Source organism: Lepidochelys kempii, chromosome 4 (assembly GCF_965140265.1).
Source record: "Lepidochelys kempii isolate rLepKem1 chromosome 4, rLepKem1.hap2, whole genome shotgun sequence".
NCBI lineage: Eukaryota > Metazoa > Chordata > Testudines > Cheloniidae > Lepidochelys > Lepidochelys kempii.
In genome coordinates, this window is record NC_133259.1 from 140,745,872 (window position 1) to 140,760,276 (window position 14,405).

Here is a 14,405-nt window from a genome sequence, read left to right on the forward strand (position 1 = left end):
TATGTTGACCTACGTTATAGGTGCAGGCCAGGCCTCTGGAAGAGCTTAGCACCTTCTCACAGGTTTGCTACATCACCACACCTCTACCACAGAGTTTGTTTTTCCTAAAGGGATTTATCAGCTCCGAGACACTTACTGCCTAGTGTATTTAAGATCTCTGAAACTTTGTTTTTATGAACAGTCTGGTTTTGAAGCTAGCACTCCATAAACAAGTTAAAAGACTACTGCTGTGTTTTATGGATGCAGTTTCTATTTGCACTCATTTGCAATGGGGTAGGTAGGGTTTGGTTTGTTTGTTTTTTGGAGGGGAGAGTGGGGGGAAAGTTTATTTGGGCCTTGTAAATTCCAAGAAATAGTTTTTATGGGTTTAACAGGACTCTGGTTGCATCAATTTGATTATAAATCTGTTTTATTAGCAAAAAAATAAGTCACAAAGTTAGAATGCTGCTCAAGAGAGCCTCATTTATTGTTAACACCTCACGGTCCCACATTGCATGTAACCACAGAACAGCGATGCAGCAGTGGCTTTTGATGGCGACCTAGAGATGAACTACAGGGGTGAAACAATAGTTTCATTTATAGCCAAGAACAAGGGCAGGACAAGAATCCTGTTGAAAGCACCTCTGAAAGAACCTTGTCCTTTTCTGATTATTTTTTTAAACTGATTTTTCAAAAATTAACATTGGTGTTTTAGTGGTTGCTTTTGGTTTATGCTGAAAACTGGAATCCTAATGACAGGTGTGATCCCTTGCTTATGCACTCTAACCAGTGCACAGAACAAGTAACAGAGAAAGCAGCATACACACCATAACACTCCTAGCCCCACAATGTGCTTGCATCCTCTCTTTTCATGACAAGAGACCTCACCTGCAGCAAACTCCCATTCTAGCTGACAACATTGCTATAGCAACCGAGCTGTGCTCCCTAGCAGCATCAGAAAAAATTTCGCAAAAAGAAAAAGGAGGACTTGTGGCACCTTAGAGACTAACCAATTTATTTGAGCATAAGCTTTCGTGAGCTACAGCTCACTTCATCGGATGCATACTGTGGAAACGGCACAGAGACCATGAAACAATACCTCCTCCCACCCCACTCTCCTGCTGGTAATAGCTTATCTAAAGTGATCACTCTCCTTACAATGTGTATGATCATCAAGTTGGGCCATTTCCAGCACAAATCCAGGTTTTCTCACCCTCCGCCCCCCCCCCCCCCCCCCCCACGCACACACACACACAAACTCACTCTCCTGCTGGTAATAGGTAATAGGAAAAAGGACAGCCTGGTACACCTTGCCCGAAGAGGAGGCGAGACTGAAAGAGTGTAAAACAAATAATCCAAGAGGAAAGATATGGAGGCAAAAGCACAGACACAGATAGCTATCTGCTGCTCAGAGTAAGTCCCTTCCACTTCCAGGAAGAACATTTTAAGAGAGAGACTTTCCTGGAACGTAGCAGAATTTGTTGAATTCCCACAGAACAGGCCAGGCCAGGAACGACCTCTGGGATCCAAATAATTAGATGGAACAACTGCAGAGCGGGATGAAGGACGAGAAGCTTTCTGAAACAAGGGGCCTGGCAACACCAAGAAACAAGACAGAGACTCCCGTGCAAAGTTCCAGGGAAGAGTGTATCAATACTGACTGCGCAAGACAGGGCCATCAGTCTGACCTGAGCCTTGTCTGCATCTCTTCTAACCAACGGCATGGCATAAAACTTAGCCCTTTCCTCCAGTCTAACAGGAATGCACTGGTGTGATGAAGCAGGACTGTTCTTAATGTTTCCTCTGAATACTGTAGGGGTGCCTATGCAGTTCTTAAGTATCTAGGTGGTGGGGTAAGGATGTATGATCATTGCAGGGCCCTGGAGGGCAGGTGTGTGCAGGGGTCTGGACATAGAGACTGGCCGACACCCTGTTTCTCGGCAACTGATGGCCTGGGCCCTTCTCCCCTGCAAGGTGAGAGCTAAAGAGTTGGAGAACAAAGGAATCAGGTGACCTCCTGGCCCAGGAAAGGGACAAAGCCCAGAGGAGGAGGGGCTAGAGAGAGTTTCAGTTTGGGGCTGGCTGGAGACAAGGAGTGAAGGGCAGACGTGGTTGTCTGGCTCACTGCCCCGCAAAATGGACCTGGCTGAGGGGTCCTGTTCTCTGCACCTACAAGCTCTGGTTTAGACCATGTTCCTGTCATCTAATAAACCTCTGTTTTATTGGCTGGCTGAGAGTCACATCTGACTGCGGAGTTGAGGTGCAGGACCCTCTGGCTTCCCCGGACCCCGCCCGGGCGGACTCGCTATGGGAAGCGCACGGACGGGCAGAGGATGCTGAATGCTCAGAGGTCAGACCCAGGAAGGTGGAAGCTGTGTGAGCTGTGTGTCCTGCAGTCAGGCTGCTCCCAGAAAGGAGACTTCCCCAGAGTCCTGCCTGGCTTCGTAGGGAGCAGTTCCAGAGCATCGCCCGGGGACTTCGTGACAACTGGTGATTGAGTGTGCATCCGTTTCTGCTCTGGATTCAAACACACTTTGCATTACCGGTTAGTGTGAAAAGATCTACCAATGGACTGTCACATTTCTTGAATACCTCTACTAACATCTGCTTAATCAATCACTCATCCTGGTCCTATAGCCTGAAAATTTTCTTGTAAGCTCACACATTTTCTTTCCCAGCTGAGTGAGCTAAGGGACACACCTGATAGACCAGTACCAGTCGAGAGGGCCAGCAAAATGGCTGGCAGTGAGCACCTCCTTGCTTGATGATATTGAACATTGCTGTGACGACATCTGTCAGTGCTGGACCAACAACCCTTTTAATCTTGGTCAGAAAGGACTTCAGAACCCACCTGATGGCTCCTACTTCCAGGCCATTTACTTGCAGCTTGGCTTCCCATATAGTCCGTCAAAAACATACCATCACATTTTGGACATGGGTCAGTCCATTTCGGGGCATCTGCCGAGACTCACACAGCTGGGGATGGAGGACAGAAATGAGCTCTCACTCAGCATACCGCCCTTAGCTACCACAGGGCCACAAATGTAAAGTGAGGAATAAGTACTGTTAATTTTTCTCTGGAGGACACTTGGAGGCAAGGAGTCAGACAACTGTTGGATTGGTTAGCAGCCATCTCTAACCCAACCATTCTGTCACGGTGGGACTAAAAATATTTTGCGTTGCTTGGATGCAGTGGACTAGCCATTCCATTGGAAAAGTGCATAGAGGGACCATTAAAGGTGAAAGGATTAAAACTGTGTTTGCACATCGCCTCGTACAACAGGGTCCCAGCCCACGACTTGGGCTCCCAGGTACCACGGTAACACTGATACTAATTAAAAATTAAAAGTTCAAGAACTTTAAATCCAAGCTACTAACCATACATGTTTAGAGTGCCATGCCCCATGTTCATCAGCAATATTACAGAGATATGATTATGGCATAACTATGATGTATTTTATGCAAGTTAGGTCATGTAGGATGTCACTGAAAACGTTCCGACTCACTGACTAGGATTATCCTATTTGTATGCATGTATCATTTTGGTACCTGAAGTTAGGAATATTGTCTATGCATCTATTACAAATGTGTTTACACCTGGGGAACACCCACTAGGCAGAATGCAATCAGTCTAGATAGCTGGCTGGGAATGGCCATTAGGGAAAATGCTAATCTTCCACTGGGGATCTTTCCTGAGGACACCACAAACAGCTTCCGAGTCATAGAATCATAGAATATCAGGGTTGGAAGGGACCCCAGAAGGTCATCTAGTCCAACCCCCTGCTCAAAGCAGGACCAATTCCCAGTTAAATCATCCCAGCCAGGGCTTTGTCAAGCCTGACCTTAAAAACCTCTAAGGAAGGAGATTCTACCACCTCCCTAGGTAACGCATTCCAGTGTTTCACCACCCTCTTAGTGAAAAAGTTTTTCCTAATATCCAATCTAAACCTCCCCCACTGCAACTTGAGACCATTACTCCTCGTTCTGTCATCTGCTACCATTGAGAACAGTCTAGAGCCATCCTCTTTGGAACCCCCTTTCAGGTAGTTGAAAGCAGCTATCAAATCCCCCCCCATTCTTCTCTTCTGCAGGCTAAACAATCCCAGCTCCCTCAGCCTGTCCTCATAACTCATGTGTTCCAGTCCCCTAATCATTTTTGTTGCCCTTCGCTGGACTCTCTCCAATTTATCCACATCCTTCTTGAAGTGTGGGGCCCAAAACTGGACACAGTACTCCAGATGAGGCCTCACCAATGTCGAATAGAGGGGGACGATCACGTCCCTCGATCTGCTCGCTATGCCCCTACTTATACATCCCAAAATGCCATTGGCCTTCTTGGCAACAAGGGCACACTGCTGACTCATATCCAGCTTCTCGTCCACTGGCACCCCTAGGTCCTTTTCCGCAGAACTGCTGCCTAGCCATTCGGTCCCTAGTCTGTAGCTGTGCATTGGGTTCTTCCGTCCTAAGTGCAGGACCCTGCACTTATCCTTATTGAACCTCATCAGATTCCTTTTGGCCCAATCTTCCAATTGGTCTAGGTCCTTCTGTATCCTATCCCTCCCCTCCAGCGTATCTACCACTCCTCCCAGTTTAGTATCATCCGCAAATTTGCTGAGTCATTGCTGCTGTGTCCCTACAGGGAAATGCGACCAAGTCACCCGTTACTGGACTCCATCTTGGAACACCAGTGTTTTTCCACTGAAAGGCATGGGAACTAAAGTTGGAGACAAAGGGTTCCCGCCATATACAAAAGCTATTTAAGGAAGGGGAGTGACATCATCAAGGTTCTTCACTGACCCCCCACCCAAGAAACTGCTGGAAACACCTGAGGAACAAAGACTGGACTAGGGGAGAAGGGCTGAAATCAGGCTAGAGGGATTTCTAGCCTGTGAAAGGAACACCTGGAGTTTTAAGCTGCAAGCAAGTGTAGCTTGCCCTCAAGAATCTCTGCAAACTGCCTAAAACAACAGAAAGGTGTTGCAAAGCCTTCTCCACATTGAGGGAGAGGGCAAATTTCACGAGCTTACGCTGTACAGTTCTCTGTGTGGTGCAAGACGGTACAATTTTGGGTTTACACTTCAGCAGGGGGTGCATGCCTTAGCATAGAATCATAGAATCATAGAATATCAGGGTTGGAAGGGACCCCAGAAGGTCATCTAGTCCAACCCCCTGCTCAAAGCAGGACCAATTCCCAGTTAAATCATCCCAGCCAGGGCTTTGTCAAGCCTGACCTTAAAAACCTCTAAGGAAGGAGATTCTACCACCTCCCTAGGTAACGCATTCCAGTGTTTCACCACCCTCTTAGTGAAAAAGTTTTTCCTAATATCCAATCTAAACCTCCCCCACTGCAACTTGAGACCATTACTCCTCGTTCTGTCATCTGCTACCATTGAGAACAGTCTAGAGCCATCCTCTTTGGAACCCCCTTTCAGGTAGTTGAAAGCAGCTATCAAATCCCCCCTCATTCTTCTCTTCTGCAGGCTAAACAATCCCAGCTCCCTCAGCCTGTCCTCATAACTCATGTGTTCCAGTCCCCTAATCATTTTTGTTGCCCTTCGCTGGACTCTCTCCAATTTATCCACATCCTTCTTGAAGTGTGGGGCCCAAAACTGGACACAGTACTCCAGATGAGGCCTCACCAATGTCGAATAGAGGGGAACGATCACGTCCCTCGATCTGCTCGCTATGCCCCTACTTATACATCCCAAAATGCCATTGGCCTTCTTGGCAACAAGGGCACACTGCTGACTCATATCCAGCTTCTCGTCCACTGTCACCCCTAGGTCCTTTTCTGCAGAACTGCTGCCTAGCCATTCGGTCCCTAGTCTGTAGCTGTGCATTGGGTTCTTCCGTCCTAAGTGCAGGACCCTGCACTTATCCTTATTGAACCTCATCAGATTCCTTTTGGCCCAATCTTCCAATTGGTCTAGGTCCTTCTGTATCCTATCCCTCCCCTCCAGCGTATCTACCACTCCTCCCAGTTTAGTATCATCCGCAAATTTGCTGAGAGTGCAATCCACACCATCCTCCAGATCATTTATGAAGATATTGAATAAAACCGGCCCCAGGACCGACCCTTGGGGCACTCCACTTGATACCGGCTGCCAACTAGACATGGAGCCATTGATCACTACCCGTTGAGCCCGACAATTTAGCCAGCTTTCTACCCACCTTATAGTGCATTCATCCAGCCCATACTTCCTTAACTTGCTGACAAGAATACTATGGGAGACCGTGTCAAAAGCTTTGCTAAAGTCAAGAAACAATACATCCACTGCTTTCCCTTCATCCACAGAACCAGTAATCTCATCATAAAAGGCGATTAGATTAGTCAGGCATGACCTTCCCTTGGTGAATCCATGCTGGCTGTTCCTGATCACTTTCCTCTCATGCAAGTGCTTCAGGATTGATTCTTTGAGGACCTGCTCCATGATTTTTCCAGGGACTGAGGTGAGGCTGACTGGCCTGTAGTTCCCAGGATCTTCCTTCTTCCCTTTTTTAAAGATTGGCACTACATTAGCCTTTTTCCAGTCATCCGGGACTTCCCCGGTTCGCCACGAGTTTTCAAAGATAATGGCCAGTGGCTCTGCAATCACAGCCGCCAATTCCTTCAGCACTCTCGGATGCAACTCGTCCGGCCCCATGGACTTGTGCACGTCCAGCTTTTCTAAATAGTCCCTAACCGCCTCTATCTCCACAGAGGGCTGGCCATCTCTTCCGCATTTTGTGATGCCCAGCGCAGCAGTCTGGGAGCTGACCTTGTTAGTGAAAACAGAGGCAAAAAAAGCATTGAGTACATTAGCTTTTTCCACATCCTCTGTCACTAGGTTGCCTCCCTCATTCAGTAAGGGGCCCACACATTCCTTGGCTTTCTTCTTGTTGCCAACATACCTGAAGAAACCCTTCTTGTTACTCTTGACATCTCTGGCTAGCTGCAGCTCCAGGTGCGATTTGGCCCTCCTGATAACATTCCTACATGCCCGAGCAATATTTTTATACTCTTCCCTGGTCATATGTCCAACCTTCCACTTCTTGTAAGCTTCTTTTTTATGTTTAAGATCCGCTAGGATTTCACCATTAAGCCAAGTTGGTCGCCTGCCATATTTACTATTCTTTCGACTTAGCAACTTCTTAGCAACTTGGAGGGCCTTAGCTGAGCCTTCCCTTGCAGAGCTGATCTCAGCGTCTGTGTCCCCCCCCACCTATATGTGTGCTGGTAGGGGCTTGTGGGCCTGTCACTGCAGTACAGTGTAAAAAGAGCCCACACTGGTGGGTCAGGCAGGCTTAGTGGTACGCCAGTTCCAGGCAGCACCCCGGAGGAACCTGTCACATAGAGTTAATTCCTCATTTAGTTTAAAATGATGTAATTTCCTGCTTCACTTGAAGGTACCTTCCCAGCCTACACTCCCAAGTTTTCCTTGCTGCGCTCATTTAGGGTATGCCCACACTGCAAAGAAAACCCTGTGGCACCAAGTTTCAGAGCCCAGGTCAGTTGACTCAGGCTCACGGGGCTCGGGCTGCAGAGCTAAAAATAGCAGTGTAGACATTTGGCCTCTAGCTACTGCCCAGGCTCTGAGACCCACCCCCTCATCAAGTTTCAGAGCCCAGGCTCCAGCCCAAACATCTACACTGCTATCTTCAGCCCCTGCAGCTTGAGCCAACTGACCTGGGCTTGGAGACTCAGAACCACAGTCCTTTATTGTAGGGTAGACATACCAACACTCCTGGGAGTGGGAGAAATGCAGCTCCCCGCACTGTGGTTTTGGTGGTGGTAACACTATTCTCTGCTTCATGAAAAATAGGGAACCCTTTGTGCAGTTCAGCGTCATTTCATGATCCCATAACCGTCACTTGTTGTGACACTGCTCCAGTAATACACAGATGAAGGACTGCTGACAGTATAAATGCGTCGAACGGTACAGCTAACTAGGCCCCCCCTCCTGAAGAGGATTCCAAATTGCTCAGCCTTCACTCCACAAACGACTGAGGGACAGGAGTCCTGGCAGTGCCACTCCCCCTGGAATGAAGGAAATGGGAACTATCTGATTCACTCCCACGAATGGGTGTGGAATGTCTCAATTTTTCCCTATTTAACCAAGACCCCGTTTTGATTGGGGTGCTGCATACATATAACCATAGACACGTAGGGTGGAAGGGACCTCGAGAAACCATCAAGTCCAGCCCACTGCTCTGAGGCAGGACCAAGTGAAACTTAGACCATCCCTGACAGGTGTTTGTGCAACCTGTTCTCAAAAATCTTCAAGGATAGGGATTCCACAAACTCCTTTGGAAGTCTGTTCCAGAGCTACCCTTACAGTTAGAAAAATCTTTCTAATATTTAACTTAAATCTCCCTTGCTGCAGATTAAGCCCATTACTTCTGGTCCTGCCTTCAATGGACATAGAAAACAGCTGATCACCATCCTCTTTATAACAGCCCTTAACATATTAGAAGACTGTTAGCAGGACCCCTTTAGTCCTTTTTTCTCAAGACCAAACATGCCTAGATTTTTTAACCTTTCCTTATAGGTCAGGTTTTCTATACCTTTTCTCATTTTTGTTGCTCTCCTCTGGAGTCTCTCCAATTTGTCCACATCTTTCCTTAAGTGTGGTGCCCAATATTGGACACAGTACTCCAGTTGAGGCCTCACCAGTGCTGAATAGAGCAGGATAATTACCTCCCATCTTACATACAATACTGCTCTTAATACACCCCAGAATGATCTTAACCTTTTTCACAACCACATTGTGACTCATATTCAATTTGCGATCCACTACAACCCTGAGATCCTTCCCAACAGTACTAGACGTTCTTCCCCATTTTGTAGCCGTGCATTTGATTTTTTTCTTCCTAAGGGCAGTATTTTGCCCTTATCTTTATTGAATTTCATTTGGTTGATTTCAGGCCAATACTCCATTTTGTCAAGGTCATTTTGAACTCTAATCCAGTCCTACAAAGAGCTCACACCACCATTCGGCTTGGTGTCATCTGCAAATTTTATAAGCATACTCTCCACTCCATTATCCAAATCACTAATGAAAGCATTGAATAGTATCGGACACAGGCCTGATCCCTGCGGGACCCCACTAGATGCGACCTCCCCGTTTGACAACGAACCATTTGTAACTACTCTGAGTATGGTCTTTCTGTGACCCTAGCAGCATCCTAATGCACGAGGGCAAAGGGCTCACTGGCAGAGAGTTATGGATGGTCTAACCAGTTTGGTGTACCCCACCTCATGAATATCCTAACCTGTATCTAAAAGGACTCATGTAAGATACCAACAGAAAGCTAATAACATACTGATCATTAATATTATGGTGGGGTGTTTGTATGGAGGACAAATGCAAAATTACAAACATGTTGGGAATTATGTTCTTAAAGTGTATCTGCCAGGCAGGGCTGAAGTTATCCCTCCCCAGACAAAGGAATATGGTTCTGCCACCTTGAAGGTACTTCCAACATGCATTAAGAAACAACAGGAATGCATTTACATAGAAGGTAAACAGAACCATCAAGCTAACAAGGGAAGGAGAGAACTACTCAGCGTCACAGCAGTGCGAGGAGATTGCTAAAATGCAGATTGATCTGTTCCGCCAAACACCAGCAGTGGAAGAAACCAGCATGGAACTTTCTTCACCACAAGACTCCATGCCATCTTCCTCACAGCTTGAATGAACTTTACTTTGGGGGGTAGCCACCATAAGAATCTGTTTCAAAGGTTCACTGGACTATACAAGGGACCCCAAATTATCTTTCACCTAAGACAACAATGGAAAGCAGCACTTTGGACTTTAGGGGGCATCCTGGCCAATGGGGTAAGTCAGCCATCTTGCTGGAAGGCAGCATGGTCAGAATCTGATCTTGAGCCAAAACTGTAGTTTTGTTAAGTCTTAGCCCTGGTCTACACTACGGGGTTAGGTCGAATTTAGCCACATTAGGTCAATTTTAAAATGACTGCATCCACACAACCAACCCCATTCCACCAACCTAAAGAGCTCTTAAAATCGACTTCTGTGTTCCTCCCCGATGAGGGGAGTAGCGCTAAAATCAACCTTGCTGGGTCGAATTTGGAGTAGTGCGGACGCAATTCAACGGTATTGGCCTCCGGGAGCTATCCCATAGTGCTCCTTTGTGTCACTGTGGACAGCACTTTGAACTCCAATGCACTAGCCAGGTACACAGGAAAAGTCCTGGGAACTTTTGCATTTCATTTCCTGTTTCGTCAGCATGGCAAACTCAGCAGCACAGGTGACCGTGCAGTTCCCCCAGAATCGTAGAGCACAGAATGTTTCTACGCTCCCCATATCATCTCCGTCCCTGAGGTTATCGCAGATTAGAAGGTGAAAAAACCGCACTCACGATGACATGTTTTCCAAGCTCATGCCGTCCTCCCACACCGATAGGGCACAGCTTAATGCATGGAGGCATTCAGTGGCAGAAGACAGGAAAGAATTAAGTGAGCATGAAGAGCAGAGGCAGGATGCGATGCTGAGGCTAATGTGGGAACAAACAGACATGATGAAGCGTCTGTTGGAGCTGCAGGAAAGCCAACAAGAGCTGTCAAGGTTCCTTCCCCACTCTGAACTCTAGGGTACAGATGTGGGGACGTGCATGAAAACCTCCTAAGCTTACTTTTACCACCTTAGGTTAAAACTTCCCCAAGGTACAAACTATTTTACCCTTGGACCTTCCACTGCCACCACCAAACGTTTATCTGGGTTTATTGGGAAAACATTGTTTGGAAACGTCTTTCCCCCCAAAATCCTCCCAACCCTTGCACCCCACTTCCTGGGGAAGGTTTGGTAAAAATCCTCACCAATTTGCATAGGTGACCACAGACCCAAATCCTTGGATCTTAGAACAATGAAAAAAGCATTCAGTTCTTGAAAAGAAACATTTTAAGAAGAAACAGTAAAAAGAATCACCTCTGTAAAACGAGGATGGTAGATACCTTACAGGATAATTAGATTCAAAACATAGAGAATCCCTCTAGGCAAAACCTTAAGTTACAAAAAGACACAGACAGGAATATGCATTCTCTTCAGCACAACTTAATTTCTCAGCCATTTAAAGAAATCATAATCTAACGCATATCTACCTAGATTACTTACTAAATTCAAAGACTCTATTCCTGTTCTGTCCCCGGCAAAAGCATCACACAGACAGACACAGACCCTTTGTTTTTCTCCCTCCTCCCAGCTTTTGAAAGTATCTTGTCTCCTCATTGGTCATTTTGGTCAGGTGCCAGTGAGGTTATCCTAGCTTCTTAACCCTTTACAGGTGACAGGATTTTTCTTCTGGCCAGGAGGGATTTTAATGGGGTTTACCCTTCCCTTTATATTTATGACAAGAGCACAGACTCCCACGGCATCCACTGTATAACCGCCTACCCTCCTCCCCATGTTCCATAGCCTCCTCACCTAGACGCCCAAGAATGCGAGGGGGGAGGCTCCAGACACCCAGTTACTCCACTCCAGAGGATGGCCCAAGCAACAGAAGGCTGCCATTCAAACAGTTTGATTTTTAGTGTGGCTACAATAAGCAATGTGGCCTTGTCCTTCCCTCCTCCCCGACCCCACCCGGACTACCTTGTCCGTTATCTCTCTTTTTTTTTTTAATTCATAAAGAAAGAATGTATGGTTTCAAAACAATAGTTACTTTATTTCAAAGTGGGGAGGGTGGTTGGTTTACAGGGAATTAAAATCAACAAAGGGGGCAGGTCTGCATCAAGGAGAAAAACATACAGCTGTCACACTGAAGCCTGGCCAGTCATGAAATTGGTTTTCAAAGCCTCGCTGATGCGCAGTGCACCTTGCTGTGCTCTTCTAATCGCCTTGGTGTCTGGCTGCTCAAAACCGGACGCCAGGCGATTTGCTTCAACCTCCCACCCCACCATAAACGTCTCCCCCTTACTCTCACAGATATTATGGAGCACACAGCAGGCAGCAATAACAATGGGAATGTTGGTTGCACTGAGGTCTGACCTGGTCAGCAAACAGCGCCAGCGAGCTTTTAAACATCCAAAGGCACACTCTACCACCATTCTGCACTTGCTCAGCCTGCAGTTGAACTGCTCCTTACTACTGTCCAGGCTTCATGAGCCATGGAAGCAAGGGGTAGGCTGGGATAGGTGCGACCACGCGGGTGCTGCTGTCTGGGAGAGCAGCCTGAGGCAGAAGCCTCCAGCTCGCATGATATTCCAGACAGGACTGAATCTCCATGAGACAAAACTTAGAAGAGAATGACCTGCAGTCTCTGGCTTCCATTTCGTGCTCTAAGAGGAGGATAGACATGTCTGTCCATGAGCCCCTGATCGACCTCATCGAGGTCGACCAGGAGCACCCAGGAGATGTATGACGGCTATCAGCCCTACTGCACCATCTGCCTTGAAGGCAAGGAGCTGCTGCTGTGTAACAATGCAGTACCACATCTGCCAGCAGCACCCAGGAGACGTACGGTGATGGTGAGCTGAGCGGGCTCCATGCTTGCTGTGATATGGCGTCTTCACGGGTAACCCAGGAAAACAGGCGCGAAACAATTGTCTGCCATTGCTTTCACGGAGGGAGGGAGGGAGGGAGGGAGGGAGAGGGGCCTGACGACATGTACCCAAAACCACTCGCAACAATGTTTTTGCCCCATTAGGCATTGGGAGCTTAACCCAGAATTCCAATGGGCAGCGGAGACTGCAGGAACTGTGGGATAGCTACCCACAGTGCACTGCTCTGTAAGTCGATGCTAGCCACAGTCGTGAGGATGCACTCTGCCGACTTAATGCGCTTAATGTGGACATACGCAATCAACTGTATAAAATCGATTTCTAAAAATCAACTTCTATAAAATCAACCTAATTTCGTAGTGTAGACATACCCTAAGTCTCTAGAAAGTGTTTTTCACTTTTATTTGCTTGTAGCCATTTCTTGCTGTCCTTTATACTTTAACTTGCTCACAATTCTCTCTCCTTTTGGTAATAAACTTGTTTTAATTTCATCTAAACAACCCAGTGCTGTCTTTGAATTGATGTGATAGCCTGACTCCAATTGAAGTGAAAAGCTGGGCAGTTTGTCTCTTCAGAGGAACACATGAACCTTATTGCTCTGAATGGTCCAGGAAAGGGCTGGACATTGCAGAGCACTCGGTTTGGGGAAAATGTCAGGGGCATTGGGGCATCTTCCAGGTGTAACCAAAGCTGGTCGAGGCCAGAATGTAGCTCTGGTGCAACAAGCAGGCTGCTCCAATCAGAGCTGCTGGCCCAGGGTGGTTTATCACACACATACTCAGTGCATGGTGCACGCTGGCAGGGAGCAGCCAAACAAGGGAGCTAACACCAGTAAAGCATTTTAAGGAAGAGTTACAGGGCAAGTGATAACCTCCCCTCACTGGTCTGGACTGCACCCCAGAATGTGATATCCACCTTAGATTTATTCCATCTAGACCACATTTCCCTAGTTTCCTTATGAGAATGTGTCAAAAGCCTCACTAAAATCAAGATATATCACCATCTATTGCTTCACTCACCCCAATCTACTAGGCCAATAACACTGTCAAAGAAGGAAATTAGATTGGTTTGGTATGATTTGTTCTTGAGAAATCCATGCTGGCTATTCCTCATCTCCCTATTATCCTCTAGGTGCTTACAAGTAGATTGTTTAATAATTTGTTTCAGTATCTTTCCAGGTATCAAAGTTAGGGTGACTGGTCTGTAATTCCTCAGGTCCTTTGTCCCCCCTTTTAAAGGCAGGTACTACGTCTGTCCTCCTCCGTTTTCTGGGGCCTCACCTGTCGTCCTGGAGTTCTCAAAGATAATTGCTAGTGATTCTGAGATTGCTTCAGCTAGTACCCTAGGATGAATTTCATCAGGGCCTCCCAACTTGCAAACATCTAACTTATCTAAATATTCTTTAACCTGTTCTTTTCTTTTTTGGTTTGCATTCCTTCTCCGTGGTTATTAATATTATTTGTGTTGAGTATCTGGTCACCATTAACCTTTTTAGTGAACACTGAAACAAAGTGGGCATTAAACCCCTCCACTTTCTTGATGTCATCAGTTACTGGCTCATCTTCCCTGCTAAGTAGAGGACCTACACTTTCCTTTGTCTGTCTCTTACTTCTAGTATATTTAAAAATTCTCTTATTGCATTTTTTGTCCCTTGCTAAGTGTATCTCATTTTGTGCTTTACATGCTTGTGCTATTCTTGCTATCAACAATCGGCCCATATTTCCACTTTTAGTAGTATTCTTTTTTTATTTTCAGGACATTAAAGAGCTCCTCATGGAGCCACACTGGCCTCTTACTATCCTTCCTGTCTTTCCTTCACATAAGAATAGATTGCAGTTGTGTCTTTAATAACATCTTCTTGAGAAACTGCCAGGTCTCCTGAACTCCTTTTTCCCCTTAGACTTTTTTCTCCAGGGGACATTAG

At 46.5% G+C, this 14,405-nt stretch overlaps 1 protein-coding gene across 10 annotated transcripts in view; it reads right to left on the bottom strand.

The window, feature by feature from the left end:
* Positions 1–14,405, bottom strand: part of DCTN1 (dynactin subunit 1) — a 146,273-nt gene that overhangs the window by 89,827 nt on the left and 42,041 nt on the right. The gene's annotated exons all lie outside the window — the stretch shown is intronic.